General features: G+C 36.2%; 1 long non-coding RNA gene across 2 annotated transcripts; it reads left to right on the forward strand.

Moving 5' to 3' along the window:
• The first annotated feature begins 609 nt into the window (after window positions 1-609).
• Window positions 610-6,970, forward strand: LOC308185929. 2 transcript variants are annotated; one of them, XR_013943830.1, is made up of 4 exons: window positions 610-842; window positions 2,654-2,765; window positions 3,347-3,573; window positions 5,052-6,970. It is a non-coding gene; the product is annotated as an uncharacterized lncRNA (long non-coding RNA). The 2 variants fall into 2 exon arrangements; XR_013943831.1 differs by lacking the exon at window positions 3,347-3,573.
• Window positions 6,971-8,662: the final 1,692 nt, after the last annotated feature.

Here is an 8,662-nt window from a genome sequence, read left to right on the forward strand (position 1 = left end):
CACAAACAAATTACAAACTGATGTTTCTGACAAGTTAAGCTTCCCAAAATAAAAAAAAAGGAAGAGAAAAAAAAAAAAAAAAGAAGAAAAGAGAAAAAAAAAAGCAGCAGCATTATCACTCAGAATGTGATTCTTTTTTATATATATTTTACTCCTTCTTTACAAGAATACATGTGAACACAAATATGGAAAGGCAAAGAAGACATATATACAGAAAGCAAATGCCATACTCATTACATGATGGGCATGCTCCACTTACTGTAGTTTCTTTGTGCATCAGCAATAGACTATTTTTATAAGCAGGGTAGTCAAGCAAATCCATATATCTGTGAACAAATGCAAGAACTTATTATTTTAAAAAATCAATCGACTTTGTTACATCAAGATGTTTTCAGAGTCTCATTATTTGCTGTAATTTATGAAAGGACAGAGAGAACTTCACCAGTGAACTAATCAAACAAATACACATGAATGAAATAAGAGTATAATCAGCGGCAGCTGCTGAAATTAGTATTTGTAACAGGTTGCTGAAGAGAGAGTGCTATAACAAATAAATTAAACCTAATATTTTATTTTCCACTTAGGTTTTCACTTTAGGTATTATTATCATAGGAGATTCAGTAGCCTTAATAACATCAAAAAATTTTAGGGTTAAGTCTTATGATCAGTATATAAATGAAATAATTTAATAATTATCTAGCTAACAATGATTAGTTAGGATAATAGAAGTGTAAGTTTACTGACACCAATAAAAAGACAAATAAAGGCTCCTGAAAAGTTTTTTTTTTTTTTTTTTTTGCTATTTGGGGTCCTGGGCCAGCTCTCATCAGGTAATAATTCAGGTAAATGTCCTATTTACTTATTTAATGGACTTTAACACAAGTAAAACATTTTCTTTTGATTTTGTAATGGAAGTTTCATTGAAGATTTTTTTTTCTTTAATATAGTCATATGGACATGACCCTATGTATTTAAACATCTTTACTTTAGTTTTAGTAATACTTACGTATTTTCTGCTTTTTGTTTGTTTTTTTTTTTTTTTGATCCAAGCATGTTGATGAATAAATCAAGTCCAGCTTGTTTGACACTAATTTCTCATATTAAAAGTATATATATATAATAAAAAAATTACTAAAGATAAGTAGTTGCAATATGCTATTTGTTATTGTATTCAACCTTATTTTAAAATATTCATATTTATCTTTTAGCTAAAACATCAGGTTGTCACTATTTTTATTTTTTTTTCTTCCAGGGTCCCAAATTTTCTGTAGCATTTGAGTATTTATTTTACCTCTTTATTTTCCCTTTACTTTCTCTTTTTATTTTATTTGTTTGTCCTTTACATTGTAATGTGCCATCGATTTCTCATTTCTCTCCAATTTTAGAAGGGCAAATAATAAGAAACATGAGGGCTTCAACATTTCATTACTTTCTGGTAACAGAAGAGCAATTAAAAATATCAAGACATTGTACTTCAGCTTCATTTTGCTACTGTATTATTTCTCTATAACTGAAGAAATTTTAAAAAGCTAGATGAAAGAAACTACACAGAAAATAAAAAAAAGCGTACAAGCTGTAACTTTATCCATTTTTGTATTGTGCATTTAAAAAAAACAAAGGTTTAACGGGAAGCACAACATTAGAATAATTACCTTTTTTTTTTTTTTTTCTGTCAAGCTTAAAATGAAAAGTCCATTTGTTTTAAATAGAAATATAAAACTGTCATTTAACATCTAAGCTGCGGCTCCAAGTTAATACAGGACAAACAAACAAATCTGAAAAGTTCTGGGGGATAAGAAGTGGAACTCTGCATTTGCTTTGCCCACACAGAACAACTCTAGAGACTAGTAGACAATCCATGTTTACGTGTTTTCGGGAAGGAAAAGAATTATAGCCTTTTTTAACCTATTATAAGATACACCTGCTAATGAATATCAAAAGTGCACGGAACTTTCTTTAAGTTATGTTGCATTGCAAATTTGTATCTCATTTGCTGCTCTTACAAAATCTCTTTCAGAGCTTTCTGGTGTTCCAGGGTATCAATTACTGATGTACTATTATAAAACTTAATTTTTCCCAGATAATTTTTTTCTTCTTTTCTCATCTCAAATATCATGTAATTTATAGTCTTCTCATGTACTTATATTCTGACTTCTTTGGTCTTGTCTCCACTGCTGTCTTCTGAAATACTGTTGAATGAGAAAGAATATATGGACCACTAGCAACAATGCTGACTGGACATTGAAAATAATTATGCATACAAATTTTTCATTTTTTTTCTTTTACTTACATATTTTACTAGGATAATTTCTTCTACCTGTCAAGCCACTTCCATAGCTTTTCTGTACTAATGCAGAAGGTTGGCAGTTTTCTTTCCTCTGCATTAGCAACATTTTTCTGGCATAACTGCATTTCTCTGTTAATAAAGTAGTTTCAAAATCCATCGAGTTCATAGCTTCCTCTTTCTCAATTGCATATTTTCATAATTGTTTTGTATGGCCAGTGCATATAAAAGTATGGAGAGTCAATAGTATATCTATAATAATAAATAATGTCAAATGCTTAGAAGGTTTAGAGGACTTTGATCTGTTAGTGGGTTGTACCTCATTTGGGGGATTGACAGCAAATATTACCCTTCTCTTGATTTTCACAGCTGATACAATAGAATACCAGAGGTCGTATAATACCTGATTTCTCAAGCTCCAAGCCTTATGGATAATTGTTGCCCAGAGGGGAAATTTCTTACCAGCCTACATCAGCAAATGGTAGGTTTATATCACAAAACACGAGGATTTATGCTCCAATCTATTCCACACCACTATCTGGCTCAAAAAACTTAATTTCAGGAGCAGAGTTAATGTGCAGTTAGCAGTTTTACTGTACCTAACCTATTTGCCCAGAATTTAGTGAGATCTCCTAAAAACATTAGTAGGACTCTATCAAGCAGACATTCAACCTTGCTGAACCCAAGCAAAGGAGGACTTAGAGCAACAGTATAAGATCTTAATAGAGTGCTTCTCATAACCTCAGAAAATATATCTGTCAGTTGTTGGTCACCTAAACAGGGTGGATCAATATATATTAAAAAAATAAGAGAAAAAAACACCCATGATCTTTATTTCCCTGTTTTCTGATATGAGAGCTGTGAAAAGAAGACTTATTGAGAAAAATGCTTCTACTGACCACTAGGACTGGTATGTGGGCATTCATTTCTGATAGTTGTGTAAGGTCCATGTGGGGATATACCAGCTTATTTAGGCTGACCTAGAAGACCACTACAGATACGTCTGTGAGCCTGCCACAAATGCTGCTTTGCATCTTTAACAGCCTTTTTTACCTATTACAGCAGTGACTTCAGAGACTGGTCTGGTGCATTGAAGAGTAGTCAGTAGTGGCTATACCAGATGATCATTACACAAGAGTCGTCTCTGCTATATTTAGTGACCTAAAAGTAAAATGTGTATTCTGAACCAGCCATGTGTACTATCTGTGTAATCAATGGAAAGACACAGGCACTGAGTGGGGTGCTTGATCCTTCTGAGGGTACCTTTCCACCTACTGCAGGGTAACCAGGTAAGAATAGATAACTAACCTTTAGCTAGTCAAACTTTAAGAACAGATAACTAACTTTTAGCTAGTCAAACTTTCATGAGATGAATCCTTACACATCAAATATGCTCTGCTGCACTAAATAGCTGGAAGTATTTACCTAGATCCCAAATATTTCCAGAATTGCATTACAGTCAGCATTTATAAAGTGCTGCCTAACAGAATTGGAAATAGTCTGACATCTGATGAACACAACATCTTTAAGTTTAATCTTGCTTGGTATCTGCCTTTAATAAAAGCAAAGCCAGTGTGATTTTGTTCATTTTCTACATTTCACCCCTGCTGAGGATGGCACCCAGCCATTTGTGATACTATTGAGCTGGAAAGCAACCAATTCAAGGCTAACCGAACAAGATAGATCTGGTAAGAAGCAACCACAGAAGGATTTTTGTCACCTTTGGAGTTTTTCTGACCTCACAGACTCTGACTTTACTATACAACACGGATGGAAAGAAATCTTGCTAAAATAAGATTTGAGGTAACATCAGGTCTGTGGGAAGACTACATTACTTGTAAGACATTGACGGATTTTTATTGGCCCATGTCTCTGAAAGCCAGAAGAATCCAGAAGGTGAATCACAACCTTCTCAGGCAGGACAAAAAACAGTTGCCAGAAAAGTTTAACATTTTAAAAATCTGTTTATTATTTTTGAAAGCTAGTGTCAGAGTGAAAGTTAAGACTCTCAAGCTTTCAGTGCAGAAAGCTCTTTCACTCAGACTGAAACCCCATCCACAGCATAGCTTATCTCATTTTACAGATGCTTCACTGTGATCACTTTTTGATCAGAAACACTTTTTGATCTGAAACACTTTTTCATTTAAATTCTACTGCAAATGAGCACACCGAGACTACATGGACCTTTTAAAAAGCTGCAATGACACTGGTTTTCTTGGAGCATCAGGTCATTTACCTCCTCTGATCTAAGAAGGAATAGGTCAGCCTCATTTAAGAAACCTGTCTTGAAACACAAGACTGAATGCCCCCCACACACTCCCCCAAACACCTTAATAGCATCCTATCGCCCATTCTGTAAATCTGTATTCAAACAACATGCATATCATATCAACTTACCTTTACCTTTCTATTTTGGCAAGTCTGCTTGCCTCAGAAAATGCTGACATATCCAAACAAACTGAATTGATTGGTGATTGCTGCTTGATTGTCACCAGTGGTGCTATGCAGAAGAATCCCTATTGAATCCACTGTAGCGTTCAAGACATCAAGTTTATTTTCCGTAACATATGAATCCTCATTAAAAAAAAAAAGAAGTAGGAAAAGAAAGCCAATAACCTTCTGTGTCTTCACACATAAATGCTGTTGAGTTTTAAAAACTAATGGCTACCACCACAGCTGCTGCAAAGACAAGATGTCATTGTCTAGTTTGTTTGGTTTTATTTTTTTATTTTTTTTTTGTTTTATTTTTGTTTTTGTTTAATTGTAGCTTCCAGTATATTGTGATCTTCAGATCTCTAAGTGCAGCAGCATCCAGAGACCCCACTGAAGAGCAGCCACTGAAGTGCACTGCACTTGCCACTACCGCTGAGATCTTGCAGTCTAAGCAAAGGAAGAATGTTTATATCTTCATTTTACAAAAAAAGAAGTGAGAAAGCGATGAATGCAGTGACCATCCCACAGGCAGTGTGTGGCAGGGAATGCTTTTCTACTTCCTACGACAAAGCTTCAACAATACGACCGCTCTCCTATGTTCTGAGTCAAGGAAGCAAACAATCACCATCTCATCTCTTACTTATTCTTAACTTTCATTAACTAAAATCTGACGGTGCTGGGTGAACCTGACATCAGAAAGGAATGCTCAGAGGGCCTGTCTTCAATGGAGAAGATCAAGTGTAGCTCCTGCTCGGTAATTTAGTTCCCAGGAAGAAGTGAAATGAAAGGCAAGGTAATTGACTTTCCATGCTGCACACAGACCTTGTCTGAATGGAGTGCAGTGAGGACAAACCTTTCCATCTGTGGACATGTTTGCCTCTCCTTAGCAAGAGTAACAGCAGCAGAACAGCCATGTTTGTACTTTGGTCTCAGTTCCTAACCTTCTTTTAACACATATCAATTACTTCAGAAGTGTCCTAACACCCACATCTAGCTTGAATTTAGGTCTCTTTTTCATTCAATTCTTCTTAAATGGTTCCTTTCCCTAAAGAAATTATGAACTTTGCCCTTGTAGAGTGCTGTGCTGGAAGCTGTCTGATCTATTTTGATTAACTCATTATCTGCGTTGACTCGGATAGAAGTTACACAATAAAATTAAAAAAAAAAAAAAAAGGAATAAAATGGAAGGGGTCTCTTTGAGTAAGAATGTCCATTTTGTATACAACCCTTTGGCATCAGCAGCCATTATTTGCATGGAACGTTAATATTTTGAAGGCAGATAGAGAGACAAAAGACATATTCTTGATGCTTTTTGCAGTACACTGTAGCTGCTGAAGATGCTTTTGTGCGAGAACTAGGGACAGTTATCTTTCAAGAAAATTTATTCCCTGGAGGCTCATTTATGTCAGATAATTATGCTTACAGTTATTTTAAGATAAAGTTCATCATGGAATACTATCTTCTTGTAAATCTACAGTGACACCTTCATTATCTCAAAACTTACAAATGGATTTGGAAGAAGATCTCCACAGGCACTGATGGGAGGTTGGTGTTTGATTCTCAGTAAAAAATGTTTACTTTCCATCTATATTTTTTTTTCAAATTCCCTCCAGGTGGATTAAAATTTTTGTTTGTTTGTCTGTTTTAAAGTGTTTGTAAAGATATGAAGGACATAATGGAAGCAAAGTCTTTGCCCTCAGATACGACATGGATTGTCCTTACTGCTTTAACTAGGGATGTAACATGGCGAGCTGTTACTTTTATAATTAAGTAATCAGTAAGTGTGTAACTTGTTTATAATATCCCAGTTGTTCTGTACTTGTTAACTGATAAACACAAGAACAGGAAGAGCAGCTCTGAGGTTTTGTGTTTAACATACAGTTTGGAGACTTGGAGCACAGGAATTGTTTTAGTACTAGTTTTGCCACAGGCTTTTGAAATGACCTTGGACAAGTCACTTCATCTTTTTTTTTTTTTTTTTTTCCATCAATTTCCACTGTGCTGAACAAGGAGGATAACTATAAGAGGAGGAAATTATGAAGATAAATCTGTACAGATATGTTACCTATGTACAAACTGGGGCACTAAGCACTGTGGAGAGACTGCAGAGACAGAAATAAAAAGCATCCAATGACAAAGGTATACTTAACTGCTGTTTCTATAGAAGGGAAAGAATCTGATGCCTATCACATCTTCCAGAACATATACAGACTTGTATATCCCTTTTTTTTGTTTTGTTGTTCTGTTTGGAAACTGTGCAGCTTCGTTGCTTAGGAGGACTCTACTATTGATTGGATGAGGTTGAGTCTGTTATTACACTACTGAGGTCAAGTAAATTATTCCGTCATGAAAGGATGTCTCCATCGTGTAGCATTTCCCTGTTATGATCTATGACAAGAAAAACAAAGGAGCAAAACTAGGATGAAAAAATGATCCCTGTTGGCTGAGCTGAAAAAAAAAAAATTATGTCTGATTTCAGCAAGGCCAGAGCTTGGTCTCACTGGGACCTGCTGAGGTTATCTACTAGTTCAGACTGTGCTGAGTAGTAAAGTGGGATGGTCAGTGATAAGCAAGAGATGGGATGAATATAGGAATAGATTTTAAACACTTCAGGTAAACACTTGGAGGTAGACTGAGACTTTAGTAAGCCAGTTTACCTCACTATACCTCACTTCAGCTCATCTCACCAAACCATAGTTCTCCCCATCATCATCCTAACTTCTCAAGTGTGGTACATGATCCACAGCCTGGGTACTTTTCAGGAACATAACAGAAGTGACTGCATGGATGCTATATATAAAACATGTCATTATTGTTAATATTTGGTTTATTGCTGTTGTTGTTGCTGCTATTATTTTTTAGAACCCAAAGTCTTTCATGCACCTGAGGTCTAAATGTGTTGTATGAACACGAACGAGATGTATGAACACTTACCAAAATATAACAAAGCCTTCCCCCTGCTGAAAATACAGCTAGCAATGGCTTTTTTATTAGATGTCTGATCCTTCTGGTTGACATAAAAATAGCACAGTAAGAGTCTTTCTCAGGATACCTCAGCAATTTCTTTTCTGTCCTGGCTAGAACCAAGGGATGCAATAAAACTGAAAACAATTGAGAAAAATAAAAGGTAAATGAATATTTCACAGCCCTTTAAGGAGTTCATTTAGTTAGATACTTCAGAAGACTCAGAGGCTCTAGGGTGAAGGGTTGATGTTTGTACACTTGCTTTCTATATATTAACAAAAAGTACCTTGGAAATGACTGGTTTTACTAACGCTTCTATTGCTTGTTTTACATGATTGTCACTTGCCTTGCAAAGTCAGTAATGCAGCTAACAGATGGAGAAGCAGGACTAGAAGCCATGAGGGATAGTTTACTAACAAAAGATGAAATGATTTTCATGCATTCACTTGCATATTGAAGGCCTACTTATCTTTTTCTCTTGTCTTCTATTCCTTTCCCTTTCCCTTTCCCTTTCCCTTTCCCTTTCCCTTTCCCTTTCCCTTTCCCTTTCCCTTTCCCTTTCCCTTTCCCTTTCCCTTTCCCTTTCCCTTTCCCTTTCCCTTTCCCTTTCCCTTTCCCTTTCCCTTTCCCTTTCCCTTTCCCTCTCTCCCTTTCCCTCTCTCCCTCTCCCTCTCTCCCTCTCCCTCTCCCTCTCCCCCTCCCCTCCCCTCCCCTCCCCTCCCCTCCCCTCCCCTCCCCTCCCCTCCCCTCCCCTCCCCTCCCCTCCCCTCCCCTCCCCTCCCCTCCCCTCCCCTTACTTATAATCAGTTAAACTTATAATCAGTTAAGTTAGAGGGGACTTAAGCATATGGGGCAATTTATTACTAAAGTGGAATGTCAGAGACATTTAGCTGTCCTCTTTCCTAAGGTTTTTAAATTCAGTTCCCCTTGCATTTCTTAAACACTTTCCTGGAGGTGAAACTGAGCCTTGCCGGACTATAT

Source organism: Anser brachyrhynchus, assembly GCF_964034855.1.
Source record: "Anser brachyrhynchus genome assembly, chromosome: Z".
Lineage (NCBI taxonomy): Eukaryota > Metazoa > Chordata > Aves > Anseriformes > Anatidae > Anser > Anser brachyrhynchus.